This window comes from Capra hircus, chromosome 7 (genome assembly GCF_001704415.2).
Source record: "Capra hircus breed San Clemente chromosome 7, ASM170441v1, whole genome shotgun sequence".
In the NCBI taxonomy this organism is placed as follows: Eukaryota; Metazoa; Chordata; class Mammalia; order Artiodactyla; family Bovidae; genus Capra; species Capra hircus.
Window position 1 is genome coordinate 62,216,198 of NC_030814.1, and position 16,427 is coordinate 62,232,624.

Consider the following 16,427-nt stretch of genomic DNA (forward strand, 5'->3'; position numbering starts at 1 on the left):
CTGTCTTTCGAACCTCCCTCCAACTCCCTCCCCACTCACCCCTCTAGGTTGATACAGAGCCTCTGTTTGAGTTTCCTGAGCCATACAGCAAATTCCCATTGGCTACCTATTTTACACATGGTAATGTGAGTTTTCATGTTACTCTTTCCATACATCTCACCCTCTACTCCCCTCTCCCCATGTCTATAAGTCTATTCTCTATCTCTGTTTCGCCATTGTGGCCCTGTAAATAAGTTCTTCAGTACCATTTTTCTAGATTCTGTATATAAATACAATATTTATCTTTTTCTTTCTGACTCACTTCCCTCTGTATAATAGGTTCTAGGTTCATCCACCTCATCGGAACTGACTCAGATGCGTTCCCTTTTATGGCTGAGTAATGTTTCATACCACAACATCTTTATCCACTCACGTCATTGGACATCCAGGTTGCTTCTATGTTCTAGCTATTGTAAATAGTGCTGCAGTGAGCAATGGGATACACGTGTCTTTTTCAATCTTTGTTTCCTCAGGGTATATGCCTAGGAGTGGGATTGCTGGGTCATATGGTGGTTTTATTTATTCCTGGATTTTTAAGGAATCTCCATACTGTCTTCCATAGTGGCTGTATCAATTTACATTCCCACCAATAGTGCAAGAGCATTCCCTTTTCTCCACACCCTCTCCAGCGTTTATTGTTGTGGACTTTTTGATGATGGCCATTCTGACCAGTGTGAGGTGACATCTCACTGTGGCTTTGATTTTCATTCTCTAATAATGAGCAATGCTGAGCCTCTCGTCATGTGTTTGCTGGTCATCTGTATGTCTTCTTTGGAGAAATGTCTGTTTAGGTCTTTTTCCACTTTTTGATTATGTTTGTTTTTCTGGCATTGAGTCGTATGAGCTGCTTATTTTGGAAGTTACTCCTCTATCAGTTGTTTCATTTGCTATTATTTTCTCCCATTCTGAGGGCTGTCTTTTCACCTTGCTTATAGTTCTCTTTGCTGTGCAAAAGCTTTTAAGTTTAATCAGGTCCCATTTGCTTACTTTTGTTTTTATTTCCATTACTCTGGGACGTGGGTCGTAGAGGATCTTGCTTTGATTTATCCCATTGAGTGTTCTGCCTATGTTTTCCTCTAAGAGTTTTATAGTTTCTGGTCTTACATGTAGGTCTTTAATCCATTTTATCTTTGTGTATGGTGTTAGAAAGTGTTCTAATTTCATTCTTTTACATGTAGCTCTCCAGTTTTCCCAGCACCATTTATTGAAGAAGCTGTCTTTGCCCCATGGTATATTCTTGCCTCCTTTCTCAAAATTAAGGTAGCCATAGGTGCATGGGTTTATTTCTGGGCTTTCTATCTTGTTCCATTGGTCTATATTTCTGTTTTTGTGCCAGTACCATACTGTCTTGATAACTGTAGCTTTGTAGTATAACCTGAAGTCAGGAAGGTTGACCTCCAGCTCCATTCTTCTTCAAGACTGCTTTGGCTATTCAGGGTCTTTTGTGTTTCCATATGAATTGTGAATTTTTTTGTTCTAGTTCTGTGAAAAATGTCATTGGTAATTTGATAGGGATCACACTGAATGTATAGATTGCATTTGGTAGTATAGTCATTTTCACAATATTGATTCTTCCTACCCAGGAATATAGAATCTCTCTCCATCTGTTTATGTTGTCTTTGATTTATTTCATCAATGTCTTATAATTCTCTGTGTATAGTTCTTTTGTCTCCCTAGGTAAGTTTACTGCTAGATATTTAATTCTTTTCGTTGCAGTGATGAATGTGATTGATTCCTTAATTTCGCTTTCTGGTTTTCCATTGTTAGTATATAGAAATGCAAGTGATTTCTGTATGTTGATTTTGTATCCTGCAACTTTGCTAAATTCACTGATTAGCTCTAGTGATTTTCTAATACTATCTTTAGGGTTTTCTACATACAGTATCATGGCATCTGCAAACAGTGAGAGCATTACTACTTCTTTTTTGATCTGGATTCCTTTTATTTCTTTTTCTTCTCTGATTGCTGTAGCTAGGACTTTCAGAACTATGTTGAATAATAGTGGTGAAAGTGGACACCCTTGTGTTGTTCCTGATCTTAGGGGGAATGCTTTCAGGTTTTCACCATTGAGAATAATGCTTGCAGTAGGCTTATCACATATGGCCTTTACTATGTTGAGGTAGGTTCCTTCTATGCCCATTTTTGAAGAGTTCTAATCAAAAATGGGTGCTGAATTTTGTCAAAGGCTTTTTCTGCATCTATTAATATAATCATACGGTTTTTATCTTTCAATTTGTTAATATAGTACATCACATTGATTGATTTGTGTATATTGAAAAATCCTTGCATTTCTGGAATAAATCCAACTTGATCATGGTGTGTGAGCTTTTTGATGTGTTGCTGAATTCTGTTTGCTTAAACTTTTGTTGAGGATTTTTGCATCTATGTTCGCCAGTGATATTGGCCTTTGGTTTTTTTAATTTGTGTTGTCTTTGTCTGGTTTTGGTATCATGGTATAATTTGTTTGGAAGTGTTCCTTCCTCTGCAACTTTCTGAAAGAATTTTAGAAGGATAGGCATTAACTCTTCTCTAAATTTTGAAAGAATTCTCCTGTGAAGCCATCTGGTCCTGGGCTTTTGTTTTTTGGGAGATTTTTTAAATCACAGCTTCAATTTCAGTGCATGTAACTGGGTTGTTCACAATTGCCATTTCTTCCTGGTTCAGTCTTGAAAGATTGAACTTTTTAAAGAATCTGTCCATTTCTTCCAGATTATCCATTTTATTGCCATATAGTTGTTCATAATATTCTCTTATAATCCTTTGTATTTCTGCATTGTCTGTTGTAACCTCTTCTTTTTCATTTCTAATTTTGTTGATTTGATTCTTCTGTTTTTCTTGATGAGTCTGGTTAAAGGTTTGTCAATTTTATTTATCTTCTCAAAGAATCAGCTTTTAGTCTTATTAATCTTTACTATTGCTTCTTTCACTTCTTTTTCATTTATTTCTGGTCAGATCTTTATGATTTCTTCCCTTCTACTAATTTTGGGTTGTTTTTGCTCCTTTTCCAGTTGTTTTAGGGGTAAAGTTAGGTTGTTTATTCAATGTCTTTCTAGTTCTTACGGTAATTGCAATCAACTTCCCTCTTAGAACTGCCTTTGCTGCATCCCATAGGTTTTGAGTTGTCATGTTTTCATTGTCATTGCTTCTAGAAATTTTTTTATTTCCCTTTAGATTTCTTCAGTAACCTGTTGGTTATTTAGAAACGTGTTGTTTAATCTCCATGTGTTTGTGTTTCTTACAGTTTTTTTCTTGTAATTGATATCTAGTTTCATAGCATTGTGGTCAGAGAAGGTGCTTGATACAATTTCAATTTTCTTAAATTTACTGAGGTTTGATTTGTGACCCAAGATGTGGTCTGTCTTGGAGAATGTTCCATGTGCACTTGAGAAGGTGTATTCTTCTGCATTTGGATGGAATGTACTGAAGTTATCAATGATATCCGTCTCATCTAATGAATCATTTAAGACTTGTGTTTCTTTTTAAATTTTCTGTTTTGATGATCTGTCCATTGATGTAAGTGGGGAGTTAAAGTCTCCTACTATTATTGTGTTACCGTCAATTTCTTTTTTTATGTCTGTTAGTGTTTGTCTTATGCATTGAGGTGCTCCTATGTTGGGTGCATAGATAATTGTTATGTCTTTCTCTTGGATCAATCCCTTAATCATTATGTAGTGTCCTTCCTTATCTCTTATAACATTCTTGAAGATCTATTTTGTCTATTATGAGCATTGCTACTCCAACTTTCTTTTGCTTCTCATTTGCATGGAATATATTTTTCCATCCTCTCACTTTCAGTCTATATGTGTCTTTAGGTCTGAAGTGGGTTTTTTGTATAAAGCATATATATGAGTCATGTTTTTTTATACATTCAGCCAGTCTGTGTCTTTTGGTTGTAGCATTTAATCCATTTACATTTAAAGTAATTATTGATATATATGTTCCTATTGCCATTTTCTTAATTGTTTGGGGTTGATTTTGTAGACCTCTTTTCTTCTCTTATATTTCTTGACTATATAAGTCCTTTTAACATTTGTTGTAAAGCTGATTTGATGGTACTGAATTCTCTAAACTTTTGCTTGTCTGAAAAGCTTTTTATTTCCCCATCAATTTTGAATGAGATCCTTGCTGGATCTATAATCTTGGTTATAGATTTTTCCCTTTCAGTACTTGAAATATATCCTGCCATTCCCTTCCGGCCTGCAGAGTTTCTGCTGAAAGATCAGCTGTTAAGCACATGGGGTTTCCCTTGTATGTTACTTGTTGCTTCTCCCTTGTGGCTTTTAATAGTCTTTCTTTGTGTTTAGTCTTTGTTAGTTTGATTAGTATGTGTCTTGGCATGTTTCTCCTTGGGTTTATCCTGTATGTGACTCTTTGTGCCTCTTGGACTTGATTGACTTATTTCCTTTTCCATGTTGGGGAAATTTTCAACTATAATCTTTTCAAAAACGGTCTCATACCCTTTCTTTTTCTCTTCTTCTTCTGGGACCCCTATAACTTGAATGTTGGTGCATTTGATATTGTCCCAGAGGTCTCTGAGACTATCCTCAATTCTTTTCATTATTTCCACCATTTTATCTTCCAGCTCACTGATTTCTTCTTCTGCTTCAGATATTCTGCTATTGATTCCTTCTAGAGTATTTTTAATTTCAGTAATTGTGTTGTTTGTCTCTTTATGTTTATTCTTTAATTCTTCTAGGTCTTTGTTAATTGATTCTTGCATTTTCTCCATTTTGTTTTCAAGCTTTTTGACCATCTTTACTATCATTATTCTGAATTCTTTTTCAGCCTATTTCCTTTTCATTTATTTGGACTTCTGTGTTTCTAGTTTGTTCCTTCATTTGTGTAGTATTTCTCTGCCTTTTAATTATTTTTTTAACTTATTGTGTTTGAGGGTTCCTTTTCCCAGCCTTCAAGGTTGAATTCTTTCTTCCCTTCTAAGGTTGATCCAGTGGTTTGTGCAAGATTTGTGAGATTTGCGCTGAGTTTTTCTTTGTTTGTTTGTTCCTCTGATGAAGGTTGAGTGAGGTGGTAATCCTGTCTGCTGGTGATTGGGTTTGTATTTCTGTTTTGTTTGTTGTTTAGATGAGGGGTCCTGCACAGGGTGCTGTTGGTAGCTGGGTGATGCCGAGTCTTGTATTCAAGAGGTTTCCTTTGTGTGAGTCTCACTATATGATACTCTCTAGAGTTAGTTCTCTGGTATTCTAGGGTCTTGGAGTCAGCGCACCCACTCCAAAGGCTCAGGGCTTAATAGGATGTTTTCTCACTCTTGCAACATGATTGCCAGAGCCAGCTGTGGCTCTCCTCTGCATCATCTTCATTCTGTGACCCAGGTGGATGAAGAAACACCTTGGGGTCCTGGCGAGGTGGCTGGTGCTCTGCTCGAGCTGGACATGGAGGCCTGGGCTCTGGTCCCCCAGGGCAGGGGACATGAAGGCAAGGAAGCTGGCCGCCTTCCTTCCATGGAACTTGCCCTTGGAAGTATGGCAACAGCAGGAATGCTTGCTGCCCCAGGGGCAAACGGTGCAGCGGAGAACATAACACAGTGGCAAGAGGCCTCGTCTTCCAGGTGCCAAAGCCATAGCTTCCCAAAAATGCCAACCTGGTGCTGTAGGTAGTGAGGAGAAACCTGCTCACCCAGACCTTGCGAGGTGAGCCTGGACTTTTTAATATACGGTGACTAGAACCACTGGATAACCAGTGGCTGCACCCTAGACCTCACATTCAGTTCAGCTCAGTCGCTCAGTCGTGTCCGACTCTTCGCGACCCCTTGAATTGCAGCACGCCAGGCCTCTCTGCCCATCACCAGCTACCAGAGTCCACTCAGACTCACGTCCATCGAGTCAGTGATGCCATCCAGCCATCTCACCCTCTGTTGTCCCCCCTCTCCTCCTGCCCCCAATCCCTCCCAGCATCAGGGTCTTTCCAATGAGTCAACTCTTCGCATGAGGTGGCCAAAGTACTGGAGTTTCAGCTTTAGCACCATTCCTTCCAAAGAAATCCCAGGGCTGATCTCCTTCAGAATGGACTGGCTGGATCTCCTTGCAGTCCAAGGGACTCTCAAGAGTCTTCTCCAACACCACAGTTCAAAAGCATCAATTCTTCAGTGCTCAGCTTTCTTCACAGTCCAACTCGCACATCCATACATGACCACAGGAAAAACCATAGCTTTGACTAGACAGACCTTTGTTGGCAAAGTAATGTCTCTGCTTTTCAATATGCTGTCTAGGTTGGTCATAACTTTTCTTCCAAGGAGTAAGCGTCTTTTAATTTCATGGCTGCAGTCACCATATACAGTGATTTTCATACATAAAAAGCAATCTCAACAGGACTGTAGATATAAATATGAAAGACAAAATACTTTGTCCTTTGCAATAGCAAGCTTTGGAGTAAGAGAAGATATGTGTAACACAGTAACTAATAAACTATCTCCAGAATACACAAAGAATTCTTACAAATAAGTAAAAGAAATGCAAATCTTTTTAAACAAAGAAAAGTCTGAGCAGGTGATTCATATAAGAAGTTATCCCAATAGATAAAATCCACATAAAAATGTACTTAACTACATTAGTAATCAAGAAAATGCTAACTAGTAACTCAAGGAGATATCACTGTTTACTAACCAGAATGTTACACAACAATAAAAACAAGCATATTCTCCACACAGCAATATGGCTGAATCTCACAAACATAATGTTGAACAAAAGGGATCAGATGTACAACAAAACATGCTAGATGATTTCATTTATAAAAAACTTTAAAACAGACAATAAAAAACTGTAGTGAATTGGGATACACTAAATTGATAAAACTATAAAGAGAAGTAATGAGCTGACAGCTATAAAAGTCTTGATCGTAGTTTCTTTTCTATTTTTGGGGGCGGGGGGGGGTTGGTAAGGAGAGAGATTAGGCAGAAACTTGAAATGGGAACTTTGGAGGTGCTGGTAAAGTTCTATTTCTTAACTTAGATATTGATTATATATCTGCCTGCTTTACAATAATGTATCAAATTGTATATATTTTATTTACATTTTTCTGCATGTGTGGTATATTTCATAATGAATAAGTAAAATTAAAAAAAAAAAAGTAGTGAGCAGGTAGGCTTCTTCCTTCCTTCCTTCCTTCCTTCCTTGATGGAGAAGGAGGGCTAAACTGTACACATGGCATAAGGAAAACAGGGCTCCTGGTCATTGTGGAGACACCATGTCAGCCCTGGACTGCTCACCTCGGAGCTACTTTCTTAAGTACCACAATCTTAAGTCACCATTTAGGGGATCTCGGTTCCTTGCATCCAAACCTAATCCTGAAAGTGAAAGTGAAATTGCAAGTTGCTCAGTCGTGTCCAACTCTTTGAGACCCCATGGACTGTATAGTCCATGGAATTCTCCAGGCCAGAATACTGAGGGGGTAGCCTTTCCCTTCTCCAGGGGATCTTCCCTACCCAGGTCTCCTGCATTGCAGGCAGATTCTTTACCAACTGAGCTATCAGGGAACTTAATCCTAGTTTCTACAAAATAAGACTTGGTTTCAATTTAACTTACACACGGCAAAAACCTAGTAGACCTTAGGCCCAGTGCTTAGTTTGGGAGACAGTAAGAAGAATAATGAACTTAAAGACTATAGGGGATCAAGAAAAGGTGAGACATACAATACGAGATCACAGAGCGGCCTTTAGCCCATTTTTATTAAGCTTTGTGTGTGTGTGTGTGTGTGTTTTGGATATGTACCATTTTTAAAACTTTTGTTAAATTTGTTGCAATGTTCTTTCTGGTTTATGTTTTGGTGTTTCCGCCGTGAGGAATGTGGGATCTCAGCTCCCCAACTAGGGATTGAACTCTAACCCTGTGCATTGGAAGGTGAAGTCTTAACCACTGGACCACCAGATAAGTTCTAATCTGTAGGCTAACCTTTAGCCCTAAACTTTAACCTTTATGACTTGAATTCCACTACAGTCGATTCTCTATTTCCTGCAAGAGTTTAGTTCAGTTTCTAAGTGTCTGGTTGCTACCTGGTAAGCTTCTCTCACGCTATACATGGCTGGTTTTAAGTTCACTGCCCCAAAGTGAAGCTATTTTTATTAAACCTGGCTGTAGGCCAACTCTCTGCTTAAAATGGGCTTCTTGGGCCTTTTCAGCTCTCCCTGGATCCCAAACACAGTCAGACAAGGACCCTAAAGATTTATTTTTCAGAACTGAGCTTCACGTCACTTCATGCATCAGGCATCAGGGTCTCAAACTGAGGACTGAGCAGAAAGTGAGGAGAGGTCACACCCATTTCCAGAATCAGAAGAAGCCCAGGTTATTTTAAAGTGAGCTATGAAGCAAATCAAAGTTGTTTTTAAACATATAAATCCAATAAGCCAGTTGGACTTGGGACTAAACCTGTATCTTTTCTAGAATTATTCAACCAGAAAATCAAAATATTCCCTAAACGGAATCTGAATTGAATTGTACCGGTATTTCATTTGGTTCTAGTCCTCGGATTGTGGAAGGAGGGGAGGACTGAGTTTCTGCAGCCAGAGCTTAAGAGACAGTGTCTACGTGGGTGGCAGAAGACTCTACTAGCCTGCTTGGTTTGGAATGTAAAACAAAACCTTGTCAGAGATCTGACATCCGGCCCGCACGCTAGCAATTCAGCCATCAAAGGGGAAGATGACCTATATTTGTCGGTACAGACTTTGCATTTGCCGTTTAATCAGTGCTGGAGAAATCAGCTGCGGTCCAGGAAAGATAGCAGGGAGTTTGGTCTTGTGCCTAATGCGTCCAGAGATGGGCAGCCTACCTGACAGTTATGATTTGTTACGCTGAGAGTGCAATGTTTCCTTCTTGAAATAATACTCCTCAGGCTAGTAAAGAAAGCTCCATGCTGTTCGAAAGCTCCACAGTAGTTGTAGCTTTTGATCAAGGGAGGCTTTCTCCAGCACAGACACCTTGGCTAGGAACACAACGCATTGTAATGCAAATGGCTCCAGTCCTTCTTAGGGAATCTGAATCTTTGCAAAAAGGTCTAAGAGGGGGAACAAATGGCTGCTAGAAGCAAAATACAGAAATAAAACTAAGCTGTGTCACAGCATCTCATCCCTGGGAACTATACAGTTTCCTGAAATCAGAAATAATTTTCATGCAAGCTGTGCCAGGGCCTCCCTGATAGCTCAGTTGGTAAAGAATCCCTCCGCAATGTAGGAGACCCCAGTTCAATCCCTGGGTCAGAAAGATCACCTGGAGAAGGGATAGGCCACCCACTCCAATATTCTTGTAGCTTAGCTGGTAAAGAATCCACCTGCAATGTGGGAGACCTGGGTTTGATCCCTGGGTTGGGAAGATCTCCTGGAGAAGGGAAAGGTTACCCACTCCAGTATTCTGGCCTGGAGAATTCCATGGAGCATATAGTCCTTGGGGTTGCAAAGAGTTGGGTGTAGTTGAGCGATTCTCACTGATTGTGCCAGGGCTTCAGGGCAAAAACCCAATGGGCAGGCCCTCTGCCCAGTCCCACCTGCAAAAGCCACAAAGACCAGAGTGAAAGGTGAGCTGGGTGTGGTATGATGAACTTCCGAAGACATCAGTGTGGTCACTGTTCCCCATCTACCCTTTACAGATGGACAACTTCATATCATATCTTTAGATGGTGTGATCTGGACTGGGGGTGGGATTACAGGGCAAGGATGTGTCAGTGTTTTCCTCCAGGGTGTGTCCTCATATGAGGGAATTCAAGACAGAATGGTTGAGGCTTTGAATGTCTTGCCCCTAGAGATTTCCCACATTTGTTCCTGACTTTGAGACTGCTGAGATGGATCCTAAGATCCCTTATGATTATACAGTGGAAGGGAGATACAGATTTAAGGGACTAGATCTGATAGATAGGGTGCCTGATGAACTGTGCACAGAGGTTCATGACATTGCACAGGAAACAGGGATCAAGACCATCCCCATGGAAAAGAAATGAAAAAAGGTAAAATGGCTGTCTGAGGAGGCCTTACAAATAGCTGTGAAAAGAACAGAAGCAAAAAGCAAAAGAGAAAAGGAAAGATATTCCCATTTGAATGCAGAGTTCCAAAGAATAGCAAGGAGAGATAAGAAAGCCTTCGTCAGTGATCAATGCAAAGAAATAGAGGGAAACAACAGAATGGGAAAGGCTAGAGATCTCTTTAAGAAAATTAGAGATACCAAGAGAACATTTCATGCAAAGATGGGCTTGATAAAGGACAAAAATGGTATGGACCTAACAGAAGCAGAAGATATTAAGAAGAGGTGGCAAGAATACACAGAAGAACAGTACAAAAAAGATCTTCATAACCCAGATAATTACAATTGTGTGATCACTCACCTAGAGCCAGACATCCTGGAATGTGATTCAAGTGAGCCTTAGAAAGCATCACTACGAACAAAGCTAGTGGAGGTGATGGAATTCCAGTTGAGCTATTTCAAATCCTGAAAGATGATGCTGTGAAAGTGCTGCACTCAATATGCCAGCACATTTGGAAAACTCACCAGTGGCCACAGGACTGGAAAAGGTCAGTTTTCATTTCAATCCCAAAGAAAGGCAATGCCAAAGAATGCTCAAATTACCACACAATTGCACTCATCTCACATGCTAGTAAAGTCATGCTCAAAATTCTCCAAGTCAGGCTTCAGCAATACATGAACCGTGAACTTCCAGATGTTCAAGCTGGTTTTAGAAAAGGCAGAGCAACCAGAGATCAAATTGGCAACATCTGCTGGATCATGGAAAAAGCAAGAGAGTTCCAGAAAAACATCTATTTCTGTTTTATTGACTATGCCAAAGCCTTTGACTGTGTGGATCACAATAAACTGTGGACAATTCTGAAAGAGATGGGAATACCAGACCACCTGACCTGCCTCTTGAGAAACCTATATGCAGGTCAGGAAGCAATAATTAGAACTGGACATGGAACAACAGACTGGTTCCAAAGAGGAAAAGGAGTACGTCAAGTCTGTATATTGTCACCCTGCTTCTTTAACTTCCATGCAGAGTACATCATGAGAAACGCTGGGCTGGAAGAAGCACGGGTTGGAATCAAGATTGCTGGGAGAAATATCAACCACCTCAGATTATGCAGATGACACCACCCTTATGGCAGAAAGTGAAGAGGAGCTAAAAAGCCTCTTGATGAAAGTGAAAGTGGAGAGTGAAAAAGTTGGCTTAAAGCTCAACATTCAGAAAACGAAGATCATGGCATCTGGTCCCATCACTTCATGGGAAATAGATGGGGAAACAGTGGAAACAGTGTCAGACTTTATTTTTTGGGGCTCCAAAATCACTGCAGATGATGAATGCAGCCATGAAATTAAAAGACACTTACTCCTTGGAAGGAAAGTTATGACCAACCTAGATAGCATATTAAAAAGCAGAGATATTATTTTGCCAACAAATATCCGTCTAATCATGGCTATGGTTTTTCCAGTGGTCATGTATGGATGTGAGAGTTGGTCTGTGAAGAAAGCTGAGCACCAAAGAATTGATGCCTTTGAACTGTGGTGCTGGAGAAGACTCTTGAGAGTCCCTTGGACTGCAAGGAGATCCAACCAGTCCATCCTAGAGGAGACCAGTCCTGGGTGTTCATTGGAAGGACTGATGCTGGGGCTGAAACTCCAATACTTTGGCCACCTCATGAGAGGAGCTGACTCATTGAAAAAGACCTTGATGCTGGGAGGGATTTGGGGTAGCAGGAGAAGCAGATGACAGAGGTGAGATGGCTGGATGGCATCACTAACTCACGGACATGGTTTGAGTGAACTCCGGGAGTTGGTGATGGACAGGGAGGCCTGGCATGCTGCGATTCATGGGGTCGCAATGAGTTGGACATGACTGGGTGACTGAACTGAACTGAGATGGATTATAGAATGAAGATAAGCAGAAGGAAAACATGACGATGACTCAGTGGCCAGAGGGCCATTTCCTAACCACACCCTGTAAATCCAAATAGAACAAGGCAGTGAGAAAGTGGCCATACCACCACCCACTCCCTCCACCTCCAGACTTAAAACCCTTGGTGTCTTCCTATGCTCTTTGGATCAAGCTGAAAATCCTGACCTTGCCTCTAAAGTCTGCACACATCTCCAGCCTGGTACCCTCTGTCTTTCCCACAACACCAGCCTCATCTCATTTTTCTAACCTCCTCAGCTCCTGTGCACGCCAGGGCCTTTAAACCTCCACCTCAGATTCTGGCCAAATCTCCCTAATCCTCACAACCTGGTTTGAGGGTCACTGCACTGGGGGGTCTTCCCTCAAGCCTTTCTTTACGCATTCCAGTTCAACCCCCTCCTCCATGGGCTTATGGCTCCCTTGACATTGCCTTCTTAGCACTTACTGCAATAATAAATATAAGAATATTTGTATCATTATTTGTAAACCATACTCCCTGATGGGTTGTAAGCTTTGTCAGGCCAGGGATGTATTTTTATTCACCACCATATTCCATCCCCTAGCACAGTACCTGACTCAGAATCAGGACAATGGTTAGTATTTGTGAGAGGTTTTCCATCTTCTTAATGCATTAATTTAAATTCTCACAATTACCAATGAAATAAATATCATTAGAGCACCCTCTTTTCAGACGAGAGTTTGAGGAGTAGAGAGGTTAAGTAACTTGCTCACGGTGACACAGCCAGCAAATATCTGAGCAAGAATTTGAACCCAGATAGTTGACCTTCAAAGTCTGTGGTCCCGGCAACTACACTGCAGTGGCTGAAAAAGATGTGGCAGATGAATGAGTTTATAAACAAATGAATGAATTTAAATTTGCATAATGTTTGTGAGACTAACTGGCCAACAGAGGTTAAGTCTGAGAGGGGTGTTTTTTTCTTTACCTGTTACCTATGCTAACATTTATTGTACGTTTATTAGGAGCGTGTCCCCTTGTTTTGCTGATAAAGAAACTGAGGCTTAGAGAGTTTACTAACAGGTCACACAGCTAACAAGTAGCAGAATTTCTATTTCAAATCCTTTCAAACACTATATTACACAGACTCCCACATATATCAGGAATCACAGATTCTGGTATAAGAATGAAGAGAGAGCTCCACACTTGTGGATTTTAGTCACGTGCATCCAGACACAGACAAAGCCCTTTCAAATGAAGGAGCAAAGTGGATGGGATTTAGATTTCTTTCTCCCTTTTCTTTATGAATTCAACCCAAGTTAAAGCATAGAAAATGGCCATTGATGACAGCTGGAATCTTGCAGTGACAGACCAAGCATCTTGTCCTTAACACTCAGACAGGAGCCCTTGACATCTCAGATCAGGAGACTGCTAGATGGTACGTATTCTGTCTCCTACTTCTCAGAGGTCATACCTCCTTCCCCATATCCTTAGCCCTCTTCTCCCAATTGCTCATCCAGGGTTCCCTGACCTCTTTTTTTTTTTTTTTTTACCAATTCTGGCCCTTGGATGAAGACTAAAAGGAGCACCAGACAGCCGTCCTGGGTTGACAGAGGTCACTTTTGTGAGCAGCAGGTTCTGACCCTGGGTGCTGGTGTGATGCCTCCTTCATTCTTTCAGCAAATGTTAGCCGAGTCCTGCGACTTGGCAGGTCTTGTGGAGAGTGTAATTCTAAATTCTGTTCACCCAGTCGTGTCTGACTCTCTGCGACCCCGTGGACTGTAGCCTACCAGGCTTCTCCGTCCATGGGATTCTCAGGCACAAATACTGGAGTGGGTTACCATTTCCTTCTCCAGGGGATCTCTCCGACCCAGGGATCGAACCCAGGTCTCCCGCATTGGAGGAAGACACTTTAACCTCTGAGCCACCAGGGAAGATTGTGGAGAGTGTAGGGGATGTAATAATGAACAGTACAATTTCTCCCACCACGGAAATGCTGCCTCCCCTGGCAGACAGGAAGCTGACACAAAGCAACTGGTCACATAGTTGACTGTGGAATTCTGGGACAAGATGACATAAAGTATCACCCAAAGATGCCTTCTCTTCTCTGCCTTGTCATTCACTAGTCCCTCCCTCCAACCAATATCCAATTATAGAGGAGCAAGCTCATAGCTGATGACCAGAGAGGTTAAATCCTTCATCTCATAAATGAAAAGAGATACACTTCCTGGGGCCAAATTCTCCCAATCTGTACCAAATAGAAAAGAAAACACAAATGGTTTGAAGGTTTTTGTCACCAAAACAGAAAGTGTCAGAAAACTGCCACCAACAGTGCCAAAAGACTGGGGAGAGAGGAGAGGAGCTTTGGGAAAAATTGACAAAGAGGACAAACCACACCTCTCAGCTGGTTTCCCCTCTCTGGGTGACCTCAAGACAATGTTCCTGACATCTCAAGGGTGACTATAAACACAGGGTCTGATACTTGCTTCTCACTTGATATTTCCTGAGCACCAGCCCTGTGGGGAAACGAACAAAGCAGCAGAGCTGGCAGGGTGGCAGAAAGCAGGTGGCTAGGCTTGGTCCTCAACCCCCTGCAGGCCCCAGCTAGCACAGCATATTCCTGTGGGCCTGGAGTGGGCAGGAAAATAATAGGGACAGGGGCCAGCATAGAAGGCAGCAACAAGGTCACTCAGCGTGGCAAGACCAAGCTAGAGAGCACATCGAAGACTGGTGGAAATGTCCATGCCTCTAGTTTCAGGAGGGTGGGGAGGAGGCCCCAGAGAGAAACCCATAGGTAGACGTAGACCTCGCCTCTTCCTCCTTATGGGTCTTTCTAATGACATGAGGCCCCAAGAAACTTGGAATCAAGTGTGTGTGTGTGTGTGTGTGTGTGTGCATGTGCGTGTGCGTAAATCTCAAGGGAGAGCTCTCTGACAGAATGTAAATTCTGGTCAAGATTTTTAAACGGCAAATGACTAAAACTCTATAGGTTGCACTGAATATAGCAAATTAGGCTAAATGGAATTTTCTCTTTGCCAGGCAGAGGCATGAGGGCTTGCCTGTGCTGGTCTTTCTCTGCCCTAGAGGCCAGAATTTGTCCCTAACCAGGAACTCTTTCATCCCTCTCTGCCAGCACTGGCATAGCCTCGTGTGTCCAGTGGCACCTGTGGGTACCACCACTGTCTCAAGATGGGTCAAGACTTTGGGTCTCCGGCTTCAAGATGAGCTCAGTCTGTACACGTGCCAGAGGCTGTGGATATGGGGAGAAATGAACACACTAAACTTTCAGGAGCAGTTTGTACATCTAAGCCTACAGATCTAAAAACACAGCAGAAAGAGTCCAAAATGTCCAACATGGCTTCTCCAGATTGAAATAAGAGCACTCCTTTGCTTAAGAGAATCTCATAATTCTGATTTCCCTGAGGAGACTAATGGAACAAAATGAACCCATCAGGGTGCCCACTGGGCAGCTAGGCACAGCCTAGTAATTAATTTACATAAGACCTTTGCTTAGAGACTGCAAAGTCCTTTTACAAGTAATGCTGTGTCATAAAAAATGACTACAGGCTCCCTTAAGGCTAGATTCAATAAAATGCAGAGATAAAACAAACCTTCAATGTCCCCTTGCTTCTGAGTTTATCGGGCCGTGAGAAGCAATTGTATGTGAAGAAGAAAGAGGACTGGATTTGAGAAAGGGAGGAGAGAGGTGGAGAGAGATGGAAGGCAAAAGCAAGAGACAGGAGAATTGAGGGCAGATAGGGTAGAGTGGGAGAAAGAATACTGGAGAACACGAGGCTTAATTATGGATTTGGTTTTCCAATCTAAACTATGATACTACAGGAGGTCCAGTTTTATGCCCATGATGAAACAATAATGATACTATTTATGCTAGAGAAACAAAGCTATAAATAGCCTGACTCTCCATCAATAGGAGGCTGGTTGAGACAATCATAGGAGCATATATTATCCACAAATTATATTATTAATAGACTAGGGTAATATGTGACTCTTCCAAGGATATGTTTATTTGGAATATTAACATAGACATCTGTGCCAGCAGAAAGAGTAAGTTTGAGAACAGTATGATCCCATTTTTGCAAAAATAATAAAAAAACAAAAAATAAAAATAAAAAGCAAACACACATATGCACTTAGCAGGAAAATCACTGATGTTTATAAATGTGTTAGTGTGAGTAGAGAAAGGTGTGAGGGATGCTCACAAAACTTAGCCATGGATACTTCTGGAAGGATGTGTGAGATGGTGGAAGGGAAGGAGAATAAAAATAAGGTTTTCTTACTGCTTGACTTGTCATGAGGAGCACACATCATTGAAATCTGAGATTAAAAGGACTAATAAAAAGGCTAGAAATATTAAGTCACTTAGAATCCAAGATAACAAACAGTACTGAATAATAACAGTAAACACTGTCTGACAGCCTGTTCTAGACCTTGCCCAATGTTGAGTTTTATGAGCTGTTCGCATCTTACAGCAACCCTATGCTTCTATTTTACAGATTCAGAAATGCTTAGTAAGTTTCCTAAAATTACACCA